The sequence below is a fragment of the Chiloscyllium plagiosum genome, unplaced genomic scaffold (assembly GCF_037043375.1).
Source record: "Chiloscyllium plagiosum isolate Xiang-an unplaced genomic scaffold, Cpla_swu_hap1 HiC_scaffold_11, whole genome shotgun sequence".
NCBI classification, from domain to species: domain Eukaryota; kingdom Metazoa; phylum Chordata; class Chondrichthyes; order Orectolobiformes; family Hemiscylliidae; genus Chiloscyllium; species Chiloscyllium plagiosum.
Genome location: NW_028270149.1, coordinates 23,401,307 through 23,428,355, shown reverse-complemented (window position 1 = coordinate 23,428,355; position 27,049 = coordinate 23,401,307). Strand labels below are relative to the sequence as shown.

Below are 27,049 nucleotides of genomic sequence, written 5' to 3'. Positions count from 1 at the left end.
ATTGACACCTGCACCTCTTGGCGAACTGAGACAAAAAATTTAAGCATTTTGGTCATCACGGCTGCGTTTTAGCCAATTCTCAACATGGCCACACAAGCAAACATACATGAACACACATAGATGTGTGTATCATACACACACGCACGCACACACATTTTATTCTTCTTTTACCAGAACTTTGAATCATCTCTCGTGTCATTCTTTGGCAAAGATCAGGAACTTGGCATAGCCAAGATATTAAAGTGATTCCGTCTCTATTCAGTTGCTTCTGAGCTTTGTGCTTTCAAATCAAGAAATCTCTGAACACAAGTACAGTGGAATGTTAGAACATTATGATTATTTAAACATCACACTGGTACGTAATCATAGCTTTCTCTTAGTCACAAAGGTTGAGTTGTAGAAAGCTTGCCTGTAGTGGACAGCGAAGAGGGTGACCTCAGATTATAACAGGATCTTGACCAGATGGGCCTAATGGGCTGAGAAGTGGCAGATGGAGTTGAATTCAAATAAATGCGAGGTGCTGCATTTTGGGAAAGCAAATCTTAGCAGGACTTATACACTTAATGGTAAGGTCCTAGGGAGTGTTGCTGAACAAAGAGACCTTGGAGTGCAGGTTCATAGCTCCTTGAAAGTGGAGTCGCAGGTAGATAGGATAGTGAAGGCGGCGTTTGGTATGCTTTCCTTTATTGGTCAGAGTATTGAGTACAGGAGTTGGGAGGTCATGTTGCGGCTGTACAGGATATTGGTTAGGCCACTGTTGGAATATTGCATGCAATTCTAGTCTCCTTCCTATTGGAAAGATGCTGTGAAACTTGAAAGGGTTCAGAAAAGATTTACAAGGATGTTGCCAGGGTTGGAGGATCTGAGCTACAGGGAGAGGCTGAACAGGCTGAGGCTGTTTTCCCTGGACCGTCAGAGGCTGAGGGGTGACCTTATAGATTTACAAAATTATGAGGGGCATGGATAGGATAAATAGTCAAAGTCTTTTCCCTGGGGTCGGGGAGTCCAGAAGTATAGGGCATAGGTTTAGGGTGAGAGGGGAAAGATATAAAAGAGACCTAAGGAGCAACTTTTTCACACAGACAGTGGTACGTGTATGGAATGAGCTGCCAGAGGATGTGGTGGAGGCTGGTACAATTGGAACATTTAAGAGGCATTTGGATGGTATATGAATAGGAAGGTTTGGAGGGATATGGGCCGGGTGCTGGCAGGTGGGACTATATTGGGTTGGGATATCTGGTCGGCATGGACGGGTTGGACTGAAGGGTGTGTTTCCATGTTGTACCTCTCTATGACTCTAAAACAGTTATTTTGCTGTTGACAGGAATTAACTTTGATTTCAGTTAATTTGATATACCTGCATGGACAAATGGCATATCATTGAGATAGTTCCTAATCTCTTTACTGGCTGCATGCTGACTGTTGGTCAGTTTTAGTCTTGTAGCTACTAACTGTCTTAAGCACCTCACCTGAGATTATTCTCCAAATTTGTACCTTGACATTAAGGATGGAAAATGATTAATTCATCTGATGCACTCCTTCACCAATTCTAAAGGGAGACATTTGGTTGATCTCAGCTAAACTGTGAGTTTCTGCTGGGCTTTGGAAGGGACCAGAACTTCCAATACTGGGAGTTTCCAACTGGACTCCAAAAATATACCTCCCCAATGCAAGCCTAAGTAGCGCCTGAACATTTGAAAATGAGAAATCCATAAGTACTTTGTGGAGGTGGACTGTGGGAGTGGTTTAAAGTACATAGGCATCATGACTGATCGAGACTGTAAACCAGATTGTCAGTCGGCTACTGCTGAAGTCTTTGGTAAAGTGAAAGCACTACAGATTTGTTCCATCTGACTAGTGAGAACTCTTCACTGCAGAACCATTGGCCATGGCTGGGTGCAAGAGCAGATCTCACCCACTATGAAATCTCAGCCCTGAGGTTTGATAATGAAAATGGATGTGGTAATAGCTGAGCAGTCCTGACTTTGCATTCACAGGTATGCACATTCCACCCGGACTCACCACTTTGTAATCAAGGCTGGGAAGCCTGACTGATTTCCTTTATCCCCAACTCAAAGGTGGTTCGATCTGCTGTCATCACCATTGACATCACTTAACCTAGAAGAAAGGGAAATGCCAGAAGGGCTCAGCTACAAAAATGGGCAATGGGCAGGGAACCAAGTGAGCCATTTCGAATGTCAGCCTGTTTTTGGTGAATTTGATTGTATTGTAACTTTGCATTCGTATTTCCTTGACAGAAGATAACATTATGATAGATGAGGTAAATGCCATGATAAATAGAACTTGGAGAACCAACAAGAGCCTGGTTCAGATCAAGAAATACTTTATGGGTGAAACAATTACAGTTTTTGCAGTGACTGATGCTTAGCTAGGAAAGTGTGTGATTTTGTCTGGGCACTTTAAAAGCAGTCCTTGAACTCATTTAACTGTTCAGGCCTTCGACGGGAACAATGTGTCAAGTAAACAGAAAAGCTGGGCATCAAATGTTGCTGATCCATCAGGAGAGCAGTGAAAAGTGACATAAACAGAAATCCAGCACCATGTATCTGAGCTTGGAGAATTAAACTATCAAGAAGGTGAAGGCTGTTTCAATTTATCTGATTATGGAACACTCTACTTCTTCCAATATCCTACCTCCTTAAGTCCATGGAACTGAAGCAGAGCTTGACAACAGTAAGAGCTTTGAGATAATTACTGTGTGTGAGTTATTGTGAGTGTTGAAGCAGCTAAAACTCATAGCTTACTGGGCAGAGTACTGGTAAACATCCTGTTATTCTCCAGATAAGACTCATTGAGGCCTTGGCTTGAGGGACTAAATGATGTTGAGTGATAGGAATTAACCACATGATTATTTCTCTAGTCAAATTAATGGTCCAAGTGACTGATCAATCCTTAGTATTATGTACCTTCCTGGTTTAGGTATTGTGTTACCATGCTGCAGTAGGTGGTTGACTTGGCTACAATCTTCCAACACTAAGATTGTCATCTTGGAACCTTAAATAGCAAAATGACCATGCTGGCCTCCTCATATTACCAAATAACATAATCGCTGCAGAATGAGCATAATCTGCCATTGCCTTGCTTGGCTGGGTTTATTATAACACGAACCTTGATGATAGACTTTGGCTTCAATCCACAACTAAGGTGAAAGATAACAAGTCTAATGGACGTAATGATTCATTTAAAATTCTACACATTGCAGAACAACGTAACCAAATGCAGACTGCCTGGAATAAGCACACACAACACAGCTTTTGTTTGTTCTGTTGATCATTTCAAGGAGGGTTTCGTATGAAAACAATAATATTCCACACCCATCTACTCTTCAGAATCTGCAATTGTTCTGAGGTTTCTTGTTGTCAGTTGTTTGCTTTGATCCACTCACAGTCACACAGCTGGGCTTGCTTACGGATCTCTCACAATGCAGGACTGTCTGCAGGTGCACCTTAACTGTCTGCATGCCACACATTGCCACGCACAAAAACACAGGCTACCATTTACTCCCGAGGCAAAATCTGGCAAGTGCTGGTATGCAAATTAACACTTATTTGTTTCATTTCTTTTTGTTTGCTTGTGAAGTTTGCTGCTAGGCAAGGAAAGGAACACTGGATGCTTTGAATTCTCAAAACCAGCTCTGAGCATCCCATAATTGGTAGGTCACTTTTGCACAGCACCTTCTACTGCACCGGTGTGGCATTACCTGTTTTTCCCACCAGCCAACCTGTGCCTGGCTGAATGGCACTACCAATAGCCATCAGTCAGTGAAACATCAGGCCAGTTTTGTGCTGCAGATTGGGACCTCTTAGAATTGGATTGCCAGTGGCCATCAGACAGAGGGGTCCTTTAACTCAACTGCTGAAGTGCCACAGTTAAAAGGCTGTGTGTTGAACCAATCCCTTACCAGCATCAGTACATTTAGAATATTATCTGAATGGTGGCAGTTTAGGAAAAGGTGAGGTGCAACAAGACCTGGGTGTCATGGTGCAACACTTGCTGAAAGTTGGTATGCAGGTGCAGCAGGCACTGAGGAAAGCTAATGGCATGCTGTCCTTCATAGCCATGATGTAGAGGTGCTGGTGTTGGACTGGAGTGGACAAAGTTAAAAATTACACAATACTAGGTTATAGTCCCAGAGATTTATTTGGAAGGACTAGTTTTTGGAGCGCTGCTCTTTCATGAAGTAGCTGATGAAGGAGCAGCACTCCAAAAACTAGTCCTTCCAAATAAACTTCCTTCATTGCAAGAGGATTTGACTGTCGGAGTAAGGATATCTTGCTGCAGTTACACAGGGCTTTGGTGAGACCACACCTTAAGTATCATATGCAGGTTTGGTCTCCTAGTCTGAGGAAGGTCATTCTTGCTATTGAGGGAATGCAGTGAAGATTCACCAGACTGATTCCTGGGGTGGCAGGGCTGACATATGAGGAAAGACTGGGCTCGTATTTGCTGGAATTTAGAAAGTGAGGAGGGATCTCATAGACACATTTAAAATCCTGATGGAACTGGACAGTCTAGGTGTGAAGAATGTTCCCAATGTTGGGGAACCCCAGAACAAGGGATCACAGTCTAAGAAGAAGGAGTAAGCCATTCAGGACTGAGATGAGGATGATTTTCTTCACTCAGGGAGTTGTGAGCCTGTGGAATTCTCTCCCACTGAAACGATTGCGGCCAGTTCATTAGATATATTCAACAGGGAGCTAGACCTTTGCCCGTGAGGCTAAAGGGATCAAGAGGTATGGGGAGAGGACAGGAATAGGATACTGGAATTGCATGATCAGCCATGATTGTATTGAAATGTGGTGCAGGTTCGAAGGGACGAATAGCCTACTCATGCACCTTTTTTCTATGTTTCTGTGTTAATATGTAGCGATGGTGTTTAGTTCATTTTGCCTAATATTACCCAGGATGGTAATAAATTGGGAAAGGAAGAAGCACATTGGAAATTTATGATAAAGTTAATCTTAATGTCAGGATTTAAAACAAAGGGAAACAAGAGGGTTTTGCAGTGATTGTGCTTTATTTAATCATGGCACATTCCCAATGGGACACTGAAAGCGCAAGATGGGAGTAAGTGACAGGCCTGTAGATCAGGAGAGGTGGGAGGGTGCTACGATAGATTTCAATGTGGGCTGAAGATCCTGCAAAAGTTGGATGAAAACACTTTAAAAAAATGCTCTCAACCTTGAAGAAAAAACGTGGCAGAGTAAAGAAGAGAGAGAATCCTGCTGTTGGTGGCCATCTTCACGTAAACCTCTTTTGGTTTGTGGAGGTTTCTCTGGTTCTGCCATTTCCACATGGTAGACCACTACTCCCTCCTTGATCTATGGCAAGGGAGGGGAGACATTCTATGCCCTGTGGTAGGAAAGGGGGAGAAGTATTCTTCCTTGGTGAAAAAGGTAAAGATACTGCCATGTGTATCCCCACCTGATTTTCCCCTACTCTTTGTCATTCGCTACAAAACAAGAGAGGATCAAGAGAGGAGTGCCACCAACAACAAAATTCTGTCCCTCCCTTAATCTGTCATATTTTTTAATGTTTAATTGGCCCACTTAGAATATTTTTCTAAATACTTTCTCCAACTCTTGCAGTATCTTCAGCCCACATTGAAGTCTACCACTGCACCCTTCCACCTCCTCCTCTGACCTTCTGCTGCAGCCTTGTCACTTCTTCCTACCTTTTGCTGACAAGGTCCTTATGATAATAATTCACTGTCATTTTGTTTGATATAATGGAGGCAAACACACCCTTCACTGTGTTATCATCATACAGGAGTAGAATCATTAACTCTGTACTTCCAGCAGTTAGTCTGTCCCAGGTTGATAGGTGATTGTTGAGGTTTTACAGAGATTGGGCCACAACACACACTGCTATTGGATATCTGAGCTATGATGACCTTGTGTGTGGCTGTCCAAAATCAGTGATCTTATCCTATTAAGAAAATCTACTCATGAATGACCTCAAAGTATAGCAGAAACCTTCTGGAAAGGATGAGGGAAAGTTGCCTGGATGTCATGATTTGGAGATGCCGGTGTTGGACTGGGGTGTACAAAGTTAAAAATCACACAACACCAGGTTATAGTCCAACAGGTTTAATTGGAAGCACTAGCTTTCAGAGCACTACTCCTGATGATCACAACCACCTGATAAAGGAGCAGTGCTCCAAACACTCGTGCTTCCAATTAAACCTGTTGGACAATAACCTGGTGTTGTGTGATTTTTAACTTTGCCTGGATGTGAAGAAGTAAAGAGAAGATTATGAAGTTAGCTGTAATTTGTTGGAAATGGTTTGATTGTGAAAGGTGTTGAGGGTAGAGCTGCAGAGAACTTTGAGCTCCCTTAGTGACCAGAAGACTCACAATCCCAATCCAATCTTTTGGCTTGAAATGATATTTTGAGACAGGAAATCCGAGGATATCTTTTTAATATACATTTTAAAATAAAACTCTGAGATTCTGGGATATATATCCTTTGAAACTGCATTTGAAAATGTAATTAAAAACCACGCCAGAGTATACAGGAACCATTCAGATTAGTGCAGCCTTTCTCTGTTCCTTATGTAAGGCTGTAGTGGGGGATGACAAAGCTTTGATTCAAAAAGCTATTATTTTCTCCAATGAATCTACAGTATTCCAGGTGTTGCAGGTGCTCAGCATAAGACATCTGTACAGATCAGTTTTATAAAGGTAAGATTGGGCAGGAGGAGAGCGTAACTGATTGCCGCGGGCTGGAGCCAGAAACAGTGTTAGGCTTCAGTCATTTTCAGAAGTTTGGGGTCAAAGAGCAGGATACTGCGTGCCCCTCTGGGTATGTTTTTGGCTGGGGGTGGGCATGTAAAATGTGTGTGATGCTCAGCTTGCCACATTCCCACCCATCTGCCATACCTGCATCCACCATATGTAAACAAATTATTACATATCTAAAACTGACCTCTATAATAAGGTGTCTGTGCCAAAGTATGGCGTGGGCAGTTGAGTTGCTGTAGGCAACACAGATGTAAAATTCCGACATGTACAAAAGCAGGAAGGAAAAGGCTCCACTCATCAAGGTGTTTACTGCACACATTAGGGCAGTACCCCAGCCCAAGATGCTTCTTTAGCCCTCCTTTGGAATCACTTGTCATAAAGCCCTGTGAGTTGCCCATCTGGCGCAGCCATGATCCTCTTCAGACTGGCCTTCGTCGCTTCTGAACTCTGGTGCTGCTGGGAATGATGGAGCTCCCTGGGCCCTCATGTTGGTAAACACTTCCCAAGGGCAGTACTTGTTCAAAAATAAGAGGTGCAAGTCCCATAATTAGCCAAGTGATCCCACCCACAGCTTGTTACATTTGTAACGTTGGCTCCACTGAATGAGCTGCCTGTTTTCCATTCCCTGATGTCCAAAATGTATTTCTTTATTCTTCCTTCCCCTAAAATAATTGAATAAATTTGAATTTAACATTGGGTGTGCTTTTCAATGTCGGGAGCTTATTTATGATTTCGAGTCACATATCTCTTCATCCATCCATTCATTTGTTGTGTTCACTGCCCGATCTCTGATAGTAATCTGAACAAGTTCTCTTGGCTCCTCTCTCCACGTTTTACTTCCATCCCTCACCTGGCTTTCTGTCTGTCTTTTACTCATCGCTTTTATGTTTGTGCTTTTTCTTGTTCTTCTCTGAATCACTACATTAGTGCGAGCTCAGAATGTCAATGTTCAGACACGTATCTATTTCTCTGCTTCCTCCATAGGAAGTGAACAACTTTCACTTCATATCTCATGATGGGTCACTAGAGATTTGGAAGTCGATCTTCTGAAACCACCTACTTTTCTTGGAGTTCAGTTCCATGAAAAATAGCAAGCTCCTGTACCTTGCCAGGCTTTTATAACATCACAGGCTCTGACAATAATTGTTAATGGGGAATTCTTTAGAATGTAGGCTGTCGCTCATAAGAACATAAGAAGCAGGAGGAATGGAAGACTATTCAGCCATTGAGCAAAATCATGGTTGATTGCTTCTCTTTCTGTACTATCCCTATACCTCAGTATCTATTGATCACTGTGTCAATAATACAAGAACAAAAGAATTTTGACCAGCTCAATGACCACAACACTCTATTCCATAGACTCACAATCCTTCAAGTGAATAAACTTCTGGCCATCCCTGTCTTAAATGGCCAACCCGGTATCAGAGTTGGAAATACAAATCCTTTCAAGGCTCAAAGAGATTTTGTTTTAATCAGACTCAAACAGATCAGCTTTCAGAGATGTTTGAGAGCAGCTGGCACTTGTGAGATGTTAGTATTTAAAAGCTGGGTTCGACATGTTATTTAATAAGCTGAAAACAGGGATGATTTAGTGGTGATGGGTAATAAATGAAAAGTCCCATGGGTGATTTGGTGGTGGGAAAACAGCCAGTTGGTTGTGTGTGATAACACTGTTGGATATAGCAAAGCTAAAGAAAAAAACCCAAAAATTATAAAAGAAAAAAAAAAGAAAAAATGGATAAAACAAATGAGCTGGATTCTCCCCATCTGCTGCTGATGCTGTAGGAATGGTAATCACACGTCCTATGGCATTTGCCCTGCACAAGAAGATCACCGTGTCACCAAGAATGAGACTGACCCAAGACACTGCCATTGGAAAGGTTGCCTAACTAAGCACACCCAGTTTGTCAGAGATCTGAATCGCAAGGTCTATGGCTTTGCTGGTAGTCTCTAAAGACAAATGTGTGCTCAAATTCATCAAAAAAGGGAGTTGGTGCTCACATTGTGTGAAGAGGAAGTGAGAAGAACTCAGCAAGTGCTGGTAGCAATGAGAAAGGCCGCTATGAAGAAAGATTAATCTGGACAAAACTGTTACATTTAAAGTTCTTAAGTTTAAAAAAAGGTGCATTTTGAAAGGAAGGCATCACAGGGGCTAGAGACTCCATTTTAATTTGGTCCTGTCTCTCTCTTCCTATCCTCCCAAATTTTGTTGTTCTGGCACTGTTGATGCTGGACAACGCTTGGCTTACTCTTGGACCTGGCTGAAGGAGCCAGTGATGGGCGCAGGCAATGGGCATCTTTGGAATGTTTTTTTAGGAAAGGAAGACAAAGCACAGCTGGATTCTGCAGAGGTGGCCTTACAGGCGGATTGGAGGACATTCCCTTTGGCCTGTTTGTGGGTCCTGTCTACTTCAGGTAGTGGGCCGTGGAGATAGTTATAATTCCGGACTGCCTGCTTCTCTTCTGCTGCTGCATTCATGCCTGAGTGTCCTTTTAGAGGGAGCACCCTCAATACTTTCAAAGAGAGGTGGGCACCGTATGGGCTGGAGTGCATTATCTTCCATTCCGAACACTATTTAGTCCCAACCTTGTTTCCTTGCCTTTTGTTTTCATTTTTAATATTGCTACACTGCTCCTGCTGACAGTCTTTATAATTTGTTAATTGGGTGTTTAGTTTAATTGGTGGTAGGTTTCTAAAGTTAAAAAAAAATGAGCTGGTTTCTTCCCTGGAGGGGATTGATTTTGGTACAGGGAATGGGTCCAGAAAGGAGAAGTGAAACTTCATGTTGTACTACACTGTGTATTTACAATAAAACTCTTGTAAATTCTTTGAAAACCTTTTGCCATCTCATTTGCTTTATCGATATCAGTATATATATAATAAAAACCTGTGCTGGGAAACATCTTCCTGCCACCTACCTTGAAGATTTTATATGATTTAATCAGCTCTCCTTCTACCTTCTATGGGATATGGTTTGAGTTCATTAAATCTGTTCTTAAAGGACAATCCCTTTACCTGAGGAATCAGATTTGTAACTTTTGGTTTTACTCTGTCCAAAGTAAATATGTTCTTCAGAGGCTAAGGAGTACAAAACTGTATAAGTGTTTCAAGTGTAGTTTCACAAATGTTCATACAATTGCTGTGTGAACAAACAAGGTGCAGACGGAGGTGTATGGCAGATGTATGGCCTTTTCAGCTGGTTCCACATTTTAATATGATCATGGGTGATCTGACTGTGATGGCAAATCCACATCCCTGTCTATCGTGATATCCTTTCTCCACCTTAATAAAGAATCTATCCACCTCTTCATTAAAAGAGTTCAAAGATACTGTCTTTTCAGGAAATTAATTCCAAATCCTCCATGAGCAAAATATTTCCCTCATCTCTATTTTCAATGAGTGTCATCTTATTTTTAAACAGTAACCCTCTAGTTATAAATTTTTCCATAGTCCTCATAGTGTCAAGAGTCTTGAGGACCTTATATGTTTCAGCCAAGAGTTGCTCTTAATCTGGGAATCTGTTCAGCTCAGTTGGCTGGATTGTTGGTGTGCAGGGCAGTGTGATGCCAGTAGCATGGGTTCAATTCCTATCACTGCTTTGAGGTTACCTTGAAAGACTCTCCTTCTTAATCTCTTGCCTGAGGTCTGGTGGCCCTCAGGTTACAGTCACCACAGTTGCTTCTCTTCAATAACAGAGCAGCCCCATGGTCTAGTAAGACTATGGCAACACAGCAGCTCTTATTCTTTTCAATTCCAGCAGATACAAGCCTAGACTATTCAATTTTTCCCATAAGACAACACAGCATTCCTCCCCTCCAATTCAGTCCAGTATCCTTCTCTGAACCGTTCCAACACATTGACATCCAGTACTATACACAGTACTCCAAATGTGGTATCACAAGTCCCTACTGAAGTCCAACTTTTATATTAAATTTCCTTGCAATAAATACTTCAATTCTATTAGCTTTCCTAACTACTTGTAGTACCTCCATGTTAGCCTTTTAGGAATCATGCAGAAGGATGCTCAAATCCCTAGGAATCTTATCTTTGCAATCTCTCATAATTAACAGGACAGCAAGTGTTATGATGGGTGACCTCAGGCAGAATGAGGCCAGCTGGAGTATATTGAAATAGTCAAGTCCAAAGGTGACAAAGGCATGGATGAGATCTTTCTCCGCACATACGCTTAGGAAAGGATGGTATCAGGGATGTTACAGAGGTGGAAGTAGACACGTTTAGTGATGGTGTGGAAATATAGCCAGAACTTACTCTAGAGTTCAAGAGTGATACCAAGGTTGGAAGCAATCTCTTTCAGCCCCTGACAAGTTGTGAGGCAGACAGATAGAGACAGACAGAAAAGGGTTTGTGTCAGTGATTAAGAAATGTGGTCGCAGTCATCCTAATATTAAAGGAAATGCTGCTCATTTAGTACTGGTGATTAGATGAGCATTGTTACAATGTAAAGACAGTGGAGGGGCTGAGAGAGCTGGGCATCATCAATATGCAAGCAAACACTGACATTAGGGCAGCATGTAGATGAGATATAGAAGGGGGCCCAGGATAAATCTTTGGGATACACCATCTTAGGTGCAAAGATAAGTAGGAGAAAGTGAGGACTGCAGATACTGGAGATCAGAGCTGAAAAAAGTGTTGCTGGAAAAGCGCAGCCGGTCAGGCAGCATCCAAGGAGCAGGAGAATCGATGTTTCGAGCATGAGCCCTTCTTCCTGAAGAAGGGCTCATGCCTGAAACGTCGATTCTCGTGCTCCTTGGATGCTGCCTGACCGGCTGCGCTTTTCCAGCAACACTTTTTCAACAAAGATAAGTCGGTTCAGATTCCTGAGTATAAATTGTCGGGGAAAAACATTTAGAAAATAAAGAAATAAAAATAAATACATAAAATGGTGGAGCAGTTATAATTGGGAATATTCAAGAAATCAGATGGATGGAAATATCGGAGATTAGAGGGGAGAGGAATTTGTGAGAGGCACCGTGACCACCATTCCCAGTTTAATCATATTCAATCTTGGTGAAGGATTGCAAAGATCATTGGATGACCATCATGAAACTCATCCCTGATGAATTTATTTTCTCCATTCCTGAACTTGAATACTGTGGACAATCAGAGCAGCTTTTCCTGTTACATCGCTGATTCAATCTATGCTAGATTCGGCATCATTTCCACAGCACAATGGTGTATTCACTCACTGAAAATCTAAGGAAGTCCCTTTGTCTATTTTAAATGGAACTAAATATTTTTACAGTGCTTTTAGACAATGCCCATTGTTAATTCTTGCCAGATATGGAATATAGAGGCCATTTTGTTCACTCTAGGAGTAGTGTTTTAACTTGAATAATTTTCTTTTGAGCATCCTATCTATTGACATAGCAACTGTGAAGCATTATCATAGTTTTGATTGTGGTAGTCTCTATGTGCATCGGTCATTGTAGCTTCTCTTTCTTTTACCCGAATTGTTGGCTAACATCTCCATTACAAAGTGCTGAAGGTTAACTTGCAAAATGTGAGGCTGAAGGTTGCTGAGCCTCCCAAAGAGATTGAAAGTGAGAGGTGTGGTTGGAAGCATCTTGTCAATCTCACATTCCTGGCATACCTGCTATCTCTGTCTTCTGATGTTGTCCAGGTGTTCACCCTTCACTCTGAGATATGCTCAAACACAGTGGAACAGGAGCTTGGGTCAGTCTAAGCTGACTCAGAAAAGAGACAGAAAACAGATGCTGGTCACGTTATTAATCTTCTGTTCTGCAGGATATGCAGTGGCATGTGGTTCTTAATTTGCTTTTCCTGAGGTGACTCATGCTGTATGCTGTATGTCAAACTATTCCACCACACCAGTGCCTCCAGCTACCTGGTGCAAGTGTATATTGACACTTGCCCCAGCAATGTTTGACTATGAAGATCATTATAGCTGAGTCTGGATCAGTCCTTATCCAGTATTTTCATGTGTACTTCCAGCTAATGCTACTGGGAACTGCCAGGTTTTGGGAAAAGGCGGGGGCAAATCCAGAAATGTTGCTGCTCTCTGGCCAATGGAAATTGGGGATCTTTATGTTGATTTACTCACAGAATGTGGGCATCATTGGCTTGGCTTATGTTTCACCATCCTTTACATCATCAGTTGACTGAGCTATCGGTGTTAAAGCCGTGCTGTATTGGCTTGATACTGTTGTATTAAGGCATTAATGAATCTCCTCCTCTTAGTACTTTTAGTAATAATAAATTTGTTTCCTTCAAAGATACTTTTCCCAATTTATGAACAGTTATTCAAATATAATTGCTGACCATGCGATATTGTTTCCTATGTGAAGTAATTAATTGCTGATTTTTTTAAACATAATTTTACCAAAAACGCGATAGCCAGCAGAAATTAACGCAACATAGTCATCATAAGTCTGATGGGAAATTCAGAAGAAACATTTTCATACTGGGGAGTGGCTAGAATTTGGAACCTGTTACCACATAGAATGGTGGAGGCAAAAAAGATTGACAGCTTTTAGTGGAATATAAGTACATGAGGAAGAAAGGAATGGTATATTGGTAGTTTGATGTGAGGAAAGGTTGGGATGCCATAAACTCCAGTGTGGATCTATTGGGCTGTGTGGCCTTTTCTGGAGGTTATTTGTAATTTTGTGAAAAGTTCACTCATGGAAGAATGCTTGGAGTTTGGTGAGATAACAAACAATTGAAATGTTTGTTGTTGCACAGGGAATTTGGAGTACACCATGCAGGAATTCTGTCCTTAGTTGTATTGTGAGATTACATATAGCAAAAGACAGCTCATTACCATCTTCTCAAGGGCAACTAGGGGCAGGCAATAAATACTGGCTTGTCAGCGATGCCCATATCCCATGAGTAAATAAAAAAATAACCCTGAATGAGTATGTCTTTCAAGCTGCAGGGTTGTAGTATACTTGGGATTTACCCAAGTTCAATGTAGAGATGCTGAAAGGCACATGTATGGACTTTGCTGTTCACAATGTAAGACATATGCAATGGTTTCACTACAAGCACCCAACTTCAGCAGCCTATTACATTAGACAAACATTTTCTTGATATGAAATTGTGGACAAGAATAGAAACAATTTAAAATGGAATATTCTAAAATAGGAAGTGTACTTCAGGAGCCCTCAAGTAATAACTTTTCCATCCTTCTAAAAATAAAATAAGCACCAAGATTCTGGGTAAAGATCCTGTTTGTTGAACAAAGTTACAGGTTGAGATTCCCACAGGAAATGTATTCCATGTCCTAAGGTTTCTTGCTGCCTCTCTGTGAACCCAGAATTTGGTGTAGTCACTGTTATTTTTAACTTGCTAAGAGGATGCTTCGTGAGCAGTTTCAATTTGTTTATATTCCCACGGGTAAGGCTGACCTGTCACCTCTACAATAGTCAGAAGTGAGATAATGTAACAATGTGCACTGTTCCTGTCCTCACTCACTCTTTTACAAGTCTTCAAAACTGTCAAGCTCCCTATTGCCCAGTGTCTGGCTCCTTCTTCCAATAGTCTATTGTCATTTTTTAACCCAAGCTTGATGTCACCAACTCATTACTTCCAATGGCATTTTGGAATATGAGATTTAGCATTTGTTTTAAGTTAAATTGCGAATTGCTTGTGTCATCTTTCTGTTGCTTGTGATATTATTTCTTTACATTAATCAATTGTGCATGTCTAATATGAAACTATAAATGCAACATATTCATGACTTGGGCTGATAAAATGCATCAAAATGTAATGTGCGAACCATCAGTTAGTTCTACATTGCTGTCCTCTCTGTCAGCCACTCTTACATTACAACAAGAAACAGCTGTAGGCTTCGATAGGAACAAAAAACAGTTAAGCAGCAAGTTTCAGCTGGTGACTTTGATCTCCTGATTATGCTGATGGTTGATAATCAATGCACTGCCTTTTGATTTAACTTCCAAAATGTGCATCAAATTCAGGAACTAGTGTTGGTGTCACTACATGCATCCAAGATAATAACTCACCTGCATATATATATAGTCTTCCAGTAAAAATGAGTAAATCTCTCTGCAATCAGAGGTATTCCAGGAGGAGTCTTTATGTTGCAACATTATACAGAAATAAACCTTTTAGTACAGCTTCTTTTATATAGTTCCTGAAGACATTGACTATTGGTGTGTGGTTTCATGGGTATTAGTTTTGCCAAGTGTCCACTTGCTATGTGTGAGCGCGGATAGCGAGTGATGGCCTCCCATTAATCTTAGAGGGCTCGACACAAGAACCTAATCTTGTCTTCATTTGACATCCACAGATGTATGCTTCTCTGTGGAATAACTGTTTTTTTATTGCTCCTTAAGTAGGAGATGTTGAGGTTAAAATCATTGCTTTGACGACAGTGAGGTGAGCTGATTTGTCACAAAACAGACAACAAACTTGGCACTTTCCTGTCCTATAGAGCTCAATTCCATGCTAGGCAGCACAATTACAATTGAACCATTTCACAGACTAGCTCCTTAAAACAGCTGTTGCTTCTGTATACAGCAGTAGGGGATTGACATTTTAAATTTTGATGATTACAATAGCCAGATGTTAGCAATCACAGCCAATGAATAGCTTGTTCCAAGCAATATTTAGTGAAGGAGAACTGCTATTATCCTAGCGATTGAATGGATTGCCTACACCACTACCTTCCTAAAGGCATATTACTCTAAATGGATACTCACATGGAAATATTATTTGATCCATCAAGTTTCTTTAGTCAACTATTGACAACTACCTGCTCATAGATGAGCTTCAAGTTACTTACAATGGAACTTTCATATTTGACTGTAATGTGAGAAATTCTCCCTAAAGTTATTCCTGATGAAGGCCTTTGCTCCTCAGATGCTGCCTGACCTGCTGTGCTTTTCCAGCACCACACTCTCGACTCTAATCTCCAGCATCTGCAGTCCTCACTTTCGCCTGAGAAATTCTCCAGTCTACTCATTGAAATGTTGGATAAACAAGAATACCTAAATTTTACTCACACTCCTATTGCAAATTCAGTCATAGGTATATAGACAAGCATTATACATATAACACAAAGTAAACGTAATCCTTCTTGAGCAATGAGATTGATGTATATCAGAAAGGATGAAGTGAGTGCTCGTGGGCTGTGCAATGAAGCAGAGTGCTGCACAATACTTTGTCATGTAAAAATTCGGCTGGACAACCAAAGGAGTGGATAATTAGAATCATAGAATCCCTACTTTGTGGAAGCAGGCCATTCAGCCCATTGAGTCCACACTGACCTGCCAAAGAGCATTCCACCCAGCAGACCTACCCACCACCCTATCTCTGTAACTCTGCAATCCCCACCCCGCACATCCTTGGACACAATGGGCAATTTAGCATTGCCAATCCATTCACCCTGCACATCTTTGGACATGATGGGCAATTTAGCATGGCCAATCCATTCACCCTGCACATCCTTGGACACAATGGGCAATTTAGCATTGCCAATCCATTCACCCTGCACATCTTTGGACATGATGGGCAATTTAGCATGGCCAATCCATTCACCCTGCACATTTTTGGACATGATGGGCAATTTAGCATGGCCAATCCATTCACCCTGCACATCTTTGGACTGTGGAAGGAAGCTGGAGCACCCGAAGCAAACCCACGGAGTCACAGGGAGAATGTGCAAACTCCACACAGACAGTCGCCCAACTGTGAAATGAAACCTGGGTCCCTGGCGCTGTGAGGCAGCAGTGCTAACCACTCAGAACCATCCTATTTCTAATGAAAAAAAACCAAGAATTTCAAAAGGCTTTCTATGTCCTATAAAGATAATTGAGTGAAAACAATCAATCAAATATGTCCATCTATGTTTTCCAAAGTTTGACATCCGCGTGGGTCCAATGTGATTGGAAAGGGAAAGGAACTTGCACTTCAATTGTACTTTTCAGTAACATTTCAGGGTCGACCCCCTCAAAACATTTTGAGAAAGTAGCCCAGACCCTAACTTTGCTAGTTGTTTTAAGCAGGTGTAACATTGATATTCCAGGATGGATGCAGTTGGTCAAACTACGTAGCTTTAAACAAAACCATGTTTTAACAAGATTACCAAATGAAACACAAACAAAAAAGAACAGAATACTGAATAGCTTAGCCTCTCCGAAAACCCAACAGATCATCCCAACTTAATGAGGCTGTTCCAAATACTTGCAACAATCCCCAAAAACACCCCTTAGCATAAAAGGTAAAATTAAACACAGGGTCTTACAGGAGAGGAGAGAGGAGAATCAGCCTGGACCTGCTTTTTTGGGTCCAGTGGCTTTTACATCACTGCTAAAAACCAAACCAAATCAGAAAAAAGCTGATCTGGGAGAACTGGCCACTTCCCTTTCATTGTACAAGTTTTTAAAAAAACTTGAAAACCTGAAGCTTCTGCCTGAGGCAGTATCTGTTAGCTATAATCAAATTGGACCTGAAACTCTTCATCCCCAGACTTTTTGAAGTCTGTGTCTTTTACGACATCTCTGAAAAAAAAACCAAGGACAGCATGGCCTTGTTAAAGGAGTAGCATCATCAGAAGGTTAACATTTCTTTTAATTTTTGCATATTCCTCCATTGTTCTTGCCCCTCCTTATCTCTGTAATCTTCAACTCTTTGATTACATTGCATACCTCCAATTCTGGTCTCTTGTATGTTCCCCACTTTTTTGACCTTACTGTTTGTGGTTTGCCTTCAACAGCCCAGGCTCTAGACTTTGTAATTCCATCCCTGTGTCTCTGTTGTGCATCCCTCTCTCTATTCAATTGTCGCTTTAAATATACTGCTTTGATCAAACCTTTGGTGACCCATCATAAAGATTCCTTATATTGACTCAGTCTCAATCTTTCTTTTATTATGCTCCTTTGGTCTGTGTTCTGATATTTTACTACATAGTGCAGTTAAGTTATGCTCATTGCTTTTGAAGTGCTACTTATCTCAGCATGTTTCATTGAAAGAGTCACATTTATGCTTGTGTTACAATCTGTGCCAATAATACCAGCTGGTACTGGGTTTGGGAGCCAGGAACCATAGCAGTATGGAGATATTTGGGATGCAAATTGAATGGCCAGCAATTAAACTGCTTTCCATTGATGTATAAGTAGCTCTTATGCGAAAATTAGCCAAGCACCAAATGTAATATTTCGATTTTATTTGAACTATAGAATTGAATCATTAATCCCAAGATACAAAAGGCTTGAAAGTGATAACTTCAGAAGTGGTTCAATACAGTTTCTAGAGCATTCAACCAGTGGAATAGAAACTCTAAATGATCATAATCAGTGTACTTAAAAGGTGGCTTGTAGTTCAAGTTCATGAGTTAAATGGCTGGTTTTCCATCTCTGCCCTGAGCTGTGTCTGGAAGATTACATCAAAGATTACGCCTTCAACCAGATGCCATTAACTTTCCTAGCCTCAGGGCAATTGCTTCTTATCAACATATAAGTGACATTGCAGCTGTCAGCTCAAGTGTCAGGATTGACATCTAAACTGAATCAGGATTGCAGTAGATTAGTATGCTATAATCTACAATATTTCGCCAGTAAAGAATCTTTAATATAAATTCAGTTAAGGATCTGTTGGATCTCCAAAAGCTTATTTTGTTTCACACAAGAAGAATGGCTTGCCAAAATGAAGTGAAAATCAACAAATCAATTATAGGAATAATACTCGAGTATGAATATATGGCTTTCTTAAGCTTTGCATAGAGGAATGTGAAGTCACTCAGGATTCGATGTGGGTTGTACACACTTAAAATAGAGGGAGTGAATGGATTAATAAGGATGAGCTTGATCACATATTGTCAGCCTAGCCTCACTTCTTTGGATCTTATCACTGAGGGGCTGCATGTGGATGATGTCCTGCATGTATGAAAGATATTGTATAAATGTAGCCATGATTTGGAGGTGCCGGTGTTGGACTGGGGTGTACAAAGTTAAAAATCACACAACACTAGGTCCAACAGGTTTATTTGGAAGCAATAGCTTTCAAAGCACTGCTCCTTCATCAGGTGGTTGTGGAGTATAAGATCGTAAGATACCGAATTTATAGCAAAAGTTTACTGTGTGATGTAACTGAAATTATATATTGAAAAAGACCTGGCTTGTCTGTTAAGGCTGTCACCTGATGCAGGAGCGTCGCTCCGAAAGCTACTGTGCTTCCAATTAAACCTGTTGGACTATAACCTGGTGTTGTGTGATTTTTAATCTTTTAGAATGACCATGTTGGTTTCAGTTCTTTCATATGTAAATCCTAGAACTTTTTTTTTCAAGTTACATTCTCAAGTGAACTTTAACGATAGGTGCCATGTCGGCTCAGATAATGTTTTGAAGGTGTGAGGTGCCCTGTGTGGTTCATTAATTGCAGGATGGCTTAGCTCTGTCTATCACTTGTTGCTTCTATTGCGTGGCATGCAAGTAGTCCTGTGCTGTAGCTTAAGCAGGTTGGCACCGAACACATAGTTATAGGATAGTTCTGCTCCCAGTCAGCCCTTCTGCACTCTTCATTGAGTCAGAGTTAATCCTCCGGCTTGGTTGGAATGATAGAGTAGGGTGTGCTGAGCTCTGAGGTTACAGATTGGGGATGAATTTGATTCAACTGCTCCTGATGGCCCAAAGCAGCACAAGAGTACCCAGTTGTTAGATGAGTTGTTAGATCTATTTGAAATTTGTACCATTTAGCACAGTTGCTGAGCCAGACAACATGCTGGAGAATATCCTCAACATGAAAGAGAGTATTTTATTAATAATGTTATGGGCAACTGCATCTGCTACAGACAGTTAGGTAAGAATGAGGTCAACTTGATCTTCCCTCTTGTTGATTGGTATTCCCTCTTGTTCCCTAGACTTGTAACTATGATCTTCAGACATTAGACTTAATGGGTTTCAACATTGAGGGGTTGAGGAATCGCAGGGCAACTCCCTCCTGACTGTATACCACTGTATGATCACCGATGAATGGTCTCCCTGTCAATAGGACAGGACGTACTCAGAGATGGTGATGCTGCTGACTGGGACATTGTAAGGTATGCTCCGTCAGTATGACTATGTCAGACTGTTGCTTGACAAGTCTGTGAGACAGCTCTCTCAGTTTCAGCACAAGCTGCCAGATGTGAGTAAGCAGGGCTATGTTCCCCCCTTGTTCAATGACAGGTGATCCCCTGGTCCAATGAATCTGAGCCCAATTGAAAAGCTGCCACTAGCTCCCATATTGAGGTCACCCAATTCAGTGCAGCCAAGGAATCGCATATGTTTATGAAAGGAGCAATTTTAACTTATCCCGCATGCCGGGAAGTTTGAAAGGATTTGTTTCCCCATTGGTTTTGGTCCTCCCACCCTCACCCCCAGTTGATTTTACTTTTGTTTACTCAGTGAGGTATCAATGGTCTCTGACTAGTTTTGTCAAAGTGTCCTGGAGCTCACAGTTTGTCAATGACTGTGCTGGAATCTGTGATCTGCAGTCTGCAGTGACAGTGAGAGCATATGTGAACTGTTCTCTGAACAGATGAATTGTTGAATGCTCTGTAGAGTGCCCTGACCTTGATTTCAGTACTTGTATTTTTTGGAGGCAGATCCTAACTAAAAGGCAGATTTCATACTACACGAAACAGAAAATAAAGTTTGCCGGGAAACAGAAACTGATTCAGGGCAGCACGGCAGCTCAGCTGCCTCACAACGCTGAGGACCCAGGTTTAATTCCACCCTTGGGCGAGGGTCTCTGTGGAGTTTGCACATTCTCTGTGGGTTTTCTCTCACAGTCCAAGGATGTGCAGGTTAGGTGGATTGGGCATGGAAAATGCAGGATCACAGGGTTAGGGTAGTGTGGGTGGGTCAGGGTGTGGACTTGATGGGTCGAATGGCCAGCCTCCATACTATAGGGATTCTATAACTGAAACCACGCAACGATGTCACTCCCTGGTACAGTGCAGACTGGCTGAGGAGCCAAAGACTGAATCCAAGAGGTGGTAATAGGTAAATACAAGCCTGCTGTAGCTGTTTTTATAACTTCAGTGCATTGACTGAGAAGACTGACAGTGCTCAAAGTTGTCACTGAGGGTTCAGATCAATATAACACTGATCAACCTCATGGATACCGTTCTGAGCAGAGCTAAGATGGTTCTGGAGAAGTTTGCTGTTTTGTTGAAGAATTTGTGTTGACTGTCAGCTGCTGTCAACCAAGATTCAGTGGCAGAATCCTGGAAGAAAAGCAGTTAGATTTCTACCTGAGGAAGATTAAAGTCTTGAAGGACTTTGTGGCCAAATTTGACACCATGTCCGCAGAGTGGACTGCCCAGAATCTGCTACTTTATTTATAATTGATAATATACATCAACTGAGGTTTGTCTGTCATTTGATTTAATTTTTAAACTAGTTTTAAAGAGAAAATCCAGTCTACTGTTTCTCCATTGGGCACAGAAGTAAATTTGGTTGTTTTGATTTGTTGGGAATTGTAACAGTGGTTACAGTTGGAGAGAATGATTAAAGTGATGCCATTTCTCCCACATTGTTATAAGTTTATTGAATTTCTGAAGATGATAATATACATTAACAGCTCCCAGTAAGCATGTGGCCTATTGCTCCTGTTGTGGTAAGGTAAGGCTCATCGCTGAAATAATTGCAATTCAAAGAAGACAGCACAGCTCCTTCCACATCCCAGAGGAACATACTGCAAAACTGATATAGCAAGCCATAATGAAACTCTCCATGCAAAGGCTTGCCTGCCAGTGTTTCACATTTCCGACTTTAGGTGTGCCTGCCTGTCTGCAGCGAATTTCCACAAGTTGTTTTGTGGTCATTAAAAGTTTCCTTGAATGAAGAAACTGTGATCTCAAGGGGAAGTCACTGAAAGGGAGGCAGCCTGCCTTTGTTTAATGCTGTTTAATTGGTAAGCAATTAGGGAGTGGTTTTCTCAGTGGTTAACCATGACCATACCACAGCTTCTGGTCATTTTGTGGAATGATGTCATGTGTAGGTAAGAAAGGAGTGTGGAATTTATAGATGAGTAACAAAGCAAGCTGGGAGAGCTGTTTGCAAAATGGATCTTTTAATAAAATCAAAAATATTTGCAGTTTGACAGTGCCGAATAATGGCATATATACTGCCTGGTGAAACTGTAGAGGCAGTGCCCACTACTGCAACTGCACCAAGTTAGAAAGAAATATTGATTAGTTACAGCTAAGTTTGGGCTTTTAAAACAAAGAATGTGACTTCCTCTGAACAAAACACAAAAAGTGCTGGAAAAACTAGGCAAGTCTGGCAGCATGTGTGTAGAGAGAGATAAGGTTAATTATTTCCATTCAGAATGATTTCTTGTTTGCTTGCAGAGTCATCTTATGATTTCTGTAGTACAGACACATCAAACATTGTGTGGTAAGTGGGTGAGATAAATTCTGTGTTAAAATTAAAGATATTTACCTACCTTTTACCTATTTGGGAAACTTTCGTTGGGAAAGAATCAGATAATTTTTGTTTCTCTTTTCCTTCCTCTAATGTCCATTTTGCCCTGTTTTTAGATTAGATTACTTACAGTGTGGAAACAGGCCCTTCAGCCCAACAAGTCCACACCGACCCATTCCCCTATATTTAACACTACGAGCAATTTAACTTGGCCAATTCACCTGACCTGCACATTTTTGGACTGTGGGAGGATACCAGAGCACCCGGAGGAAACCCACGCACGCAGGGAGAATGTGCAAACTCCACACAGAGAGTTGCCTGAGGCAGGAATTGAACCCGGGTCTCTGGCGCAGCAGTGCTAACCACTGTGCCACCGTGCCGCCTTTTGAAAGGTCTGGGTTTCTGCTGAGATTTATAAATGCTGCTTTTCATTACCACACTTATAGAACTACTCATGGTGAATGCTTGATTTCTCCATTCTGACTTGATATTCATTAATGTTTACAGCTCAGAAGGAGGCCATTGGGTCAGTTGTGTTTGTGTCAGCTAACAAAGATCTGACTATTGAGAGAAAATGAGGACTGCAGATGCTGGAGATCAGAGTCGAGACTGTAGTGCTGGAAAAGCACAGCAGGCCAGGCAGCATCGGAGGAGCAGGAGAATCGCTGTTTTGAGCATAAGTTGTTCATCAGGAAGAGCTTATGTTCTTCCTGATGAAGAGCTTATGCTCAAAATGTCGGTTCTCCTGCTCCTCAGATGCTGCCTGACTGGCTGTGCTTTTCCTGCACCACACTCTTCGACAAAGATCTGACTACACTAATTCCATTTTCCAGCTTTTCGCCCAAAGCCCTGGAGGCTATCTATGGCAATGCAGGTGAATACTGCTTAATTGCCTCAAGAGTTTCTGATGCAATCGTCCCTTTCAGGCAATGAGTTCCAGACTTCTATCACCCTCTTACTTAAAAACTTCTCCTCAACTCTCCTCTTAGCCTTCTACCTCCTATAGTAAATCTATGCCCCCCCACCCCGCCCCTGTTTATTGACCCTTTTACCGACGGAAGGAGTGGCTTCTTATCCACCCTATCTACGTCCCTCATACCCTTATATACTTCAGGTCCCCTCACAACCTTTGCTCCTGCTAGAAAGACAATCCTAACCTACCCACTCTTGCTGCATTACTCAGACCTTCCAGCTCAGGCAGTGTAAATCCTCTCTGCATCTTCTGTAATGTGTTATTGCATACAGTACTCTAGTTGGGGCCTAATCAGCAACTGTGCAGGTACTAGTATAATTTCACTGTTCTTGCATTCTGTGTCACCGCTAGTAAAGACAATGATCCCATATGCCTTCTTGAACACCTTACCTACACTGCTACTTTCAAAGATTTGTGGAAATGCGCACCAAGGTACTTCTGATCGTTCGTACTTTCCAGGGTCCGACAATTTACAATATAATCTTTTGCCTTGTTAGTATTCTCCAAGTCCATTACCTCACACTTTTCCAGACTGAATTCCATTTGCCATTACTCTGCCTGTCTAACCAGTCCGTTGATATTGTCCTGCAAATCCACAGCTGTTCTCATTATTTACTGTTCTACTATTTTTTGGGTCATCCATAGACCTCTTGATCATATTTTATATACATTTAAGGCCGAGTCATTGACATATACTACAAACAGCATGGACCCCAGTACAGAGCCCTGAGGAAATCCATTGAAAACAGACTTCCAGTTCCAGAAATTTCACTCTACCATAAGCCTCTGCTTCCTGCCAAAGAAAATACATTGATTGTATAAAAAGGATAATCTATTCTTAAAGAAAAATAAGCTTTATTTTAAGTGTGATTGACAGTCAATGTCAATGAGAAAATATACTAAATATAAATAAAATTATAAGATATCAGAATTTAAAATGTGAAATCCCATTTTTGGCCAAATGATTTATCAATGTCCCTTAAGGAAGGAAAACTGGAGCCCTTCCCTGGTTTGGTGTACATTCAGCGAAAATCACTGTGTTTGGACACATTTATAGTGATTGGAACCTGGAATGAGATCCTTGATTGGGGTTGTTAACTGGTCCAATCAGGGAGCCTTGGCTGACAGATATAAACAGGGGATTCAGAGAGTCTCCTGACTTCAGGGAGTGACTCCAAGCTGGCTGGCCACAACCAGTGTACTGTGCACATGTAAATAAAGGGTGACTTGGTGTCAGAATATTGGCCTCTGTGCAATTATTTTGATCAACTTTTAAATTCCTTAGGGCAGCAACAGTCCGAAGTTATTTTATGCAGCAAGGTACTCCTGTTCCTTCCAACTCCACAAATCAAATCAACCTACTCTCCACCCCATTCCATCTCTACTCCAGAGAGGAGAGAAACCTTGGTGTCTGGAAGTCTCTTGAATCAATTATGTGTTGGGCTTGTCTCTAGGAGTTAGTCAGAGACAAGAGACTGGAATCCTGTTTTGTCCATTTCATGCCCAGAAAACAGCTGTTTTGTTGTTGGATGAGATAGTAAGACGTTGTAATGATCTGCCACTATCATGCTGTGATACTTCTGTTAGCCCCATACGAGATGTGTGTCACATAGTACTGAAGAATTCAGTGACCTTTTATTGCAGCTCTTGGCATTTACATATATATTCTACAATTACAGGCACTTGCATGTCAGGCCTCAAACTAAGCAATTTGGATGTACTACAGCAAGAATGTCATGCTGCAAGAGGACAGAGCTCAGTAAGATGCAGACTGAGAACTTTGTATCATTAGGCCACATGCCATTATATGATACTATCGTTACGAATATATTCCTTAAAGGTAAATCATACAATTGCTGCAAGACATAACACAACATTGTCTGCTTTATTTCCCTCTTCTTCATTGAATTCTCAGTGAGATCAGAAAAAGTAATCCAACTTTTATCTTACTCTGCACTATCATCTTGCAACATTGCTAAAGCAACAACCAAAAAGTTAGTTGTGCTCTGACTTATGATAAAGTACACTTTCAAACTTATGTACTGACAATTCCACATACAAATGAAACTCAAATACAGGCAGCTAAACGGTTTTTCAGCAAAGAACGATTTAATGTTTATCATTATCCCCACACTGACCAAATGTAGTGCAGAGGTGGGCAAGTCAGCGATGTTTGCAGTGCCGTGTCAGGGTTGGTGATTGCTTTTGGGTGGCACGGTGGCTCAGTGGTTAGCACAGCTGCCTCACAGTACCAGAGATCTGGGTTCAATTCCCCCCTCGGGCAACTGTCTGTGTGGAGTTTGCACATTCTCCCCCTGTCTGCCTGGGTTCCCTCCGGGTGCTCCGGTTTCCTCCCACAATCCAAAGATGTCGAGGTTAGGTGAATTGACCATGCTAAACTGCCCGTAGTGTTAGGTGCATTAGTCAGGGGTGAATGTAGGGGAATGCGTCTGGGTGGGTTGCTCTTCAGAGGGTCGGTGTGGACTTGTTGGGCCGAAGGGCCTGTTTCCACACTGTAGGAAATCTAATCAAAGCTAGGAGATGGATCCTCTTCATTCTGTAGAATGAGTTAATCCTGTTGGAATGCCAGAAATGTTGGCCTGCACACCTGCCTTTGTTTCAAGCAGCTCAAGACTGGGCAGTCTGACTGGATAAAAAGATTGTAGTAATTGATATTACTGTGCTTTCAGCAAATTATTAATAGGAGAATGAATGAGGCTACTTTCATTTCAGTGCTTGGACGGAAATGTTGATTTCTGATGGTTTTTGGTACTGATTCAAGGTGTTACATTGCAAATGTGGAATGAGGAAGGCAGGAAACTTTACAACCGATAGTAGTGGGCTGAGGAGAACACTGCAGTAAGTTGGAGAAAGGTGGGAGGAAGGGACCCTTCATTGTGAAAGCCCTTTCTGCTGTCTTTTTCGATTGAGGGTGAGTACAACTGCAAGAAGATAGGTGTGTAGTGGTCTCACTCTCCTCCCTGTGTTGTCATCAGGGAACACATAATGGTAACATCTGCCAGAAATCCTGCTCGTTCTACCACATTTATCCCAGCACAAAATATCCCTACATCTTGCAGGAATAGATACTTGTGTGACAGTCTAACATTCTAGTGTAAGTGGGTCTGCTTTGCTAATTCTATAGCTTTCAGAAAAGCAAAAGTGCTCAGTGGAGCAGATTGTTAATTCAATAAAAAGCAGTAATGTTCATTCAGACCACTGTTAGGACACCTCACTCCATATGTCCCTTACCCCTATTATTGTCTCTATTGCTTTCTATTATTCAGCAGGCATTTAATCCATTTTTAATATTTGTCCTCATCCCCATGAATTCAACTCTAGGAAAAAATTCCCACGACGGCACCACACCAGGTTATAGTCCAACAGGTTTATTTGGAAGCACTAGCTTTCAGAGCACTGCTCCTGCTTTAGGTGGTTGTGAAGCAGGACCATAAGGCACAGAATTAATAGCAAAAGATTACAGTGTCATGCAAATAAAATGATATATTTAACAAACCTAGATTGTTGTTAGGTCTTTCATCTTTTAGAATGAGTTACAGGTTTCAGTTCATTACTATGTAAATCCCAGAACTTCTTTTAAGTCACATTCTTGAGATGACTTAAAGTTTTATGAAAAAAGGTGACAGCTCAACTCAGATAAAGTATTAAAGGTGTGAGGTTAGAGTCTGTCTGTATCCCAATCTTGCGTCAGACTGATTCTATTTCCAAAGTGGAATTTACAAAATATTATATGGTTTGACTGTCTGCAGATTGTGCATTTTTATGAGCAAAATAGAATGTATCTGCAAAGATAATTCTGCAAATACAAATTCAGCCCATAGACTTATATGTGTGTATGTGTGCAGGAGAGAGTGAAAGAGAGAGAGAGTGAAAGAGAGAA

General features: G+C 41.4%; 1 protein-coding gene and 1 pseudogene across 4 annotated transcripts in view; both read left to right on the top strand.

The window, feature by feature from the left end:
• col4a6 (collagen, type IV, alpha 6) overlaps positions 1-27,049 on the top strand; it is a 423,829-nt gene that overhangs the window by 8,775 nt on the left and 388,005 nt on the right. The gene's annotated exons all lie outside the window — the stretch shown is intronic.
• Positions 8,138-8,841, top strand: LOC148148770 (large ribosomal subunit protein eL36 pseudogene; annotated as a pseudogene).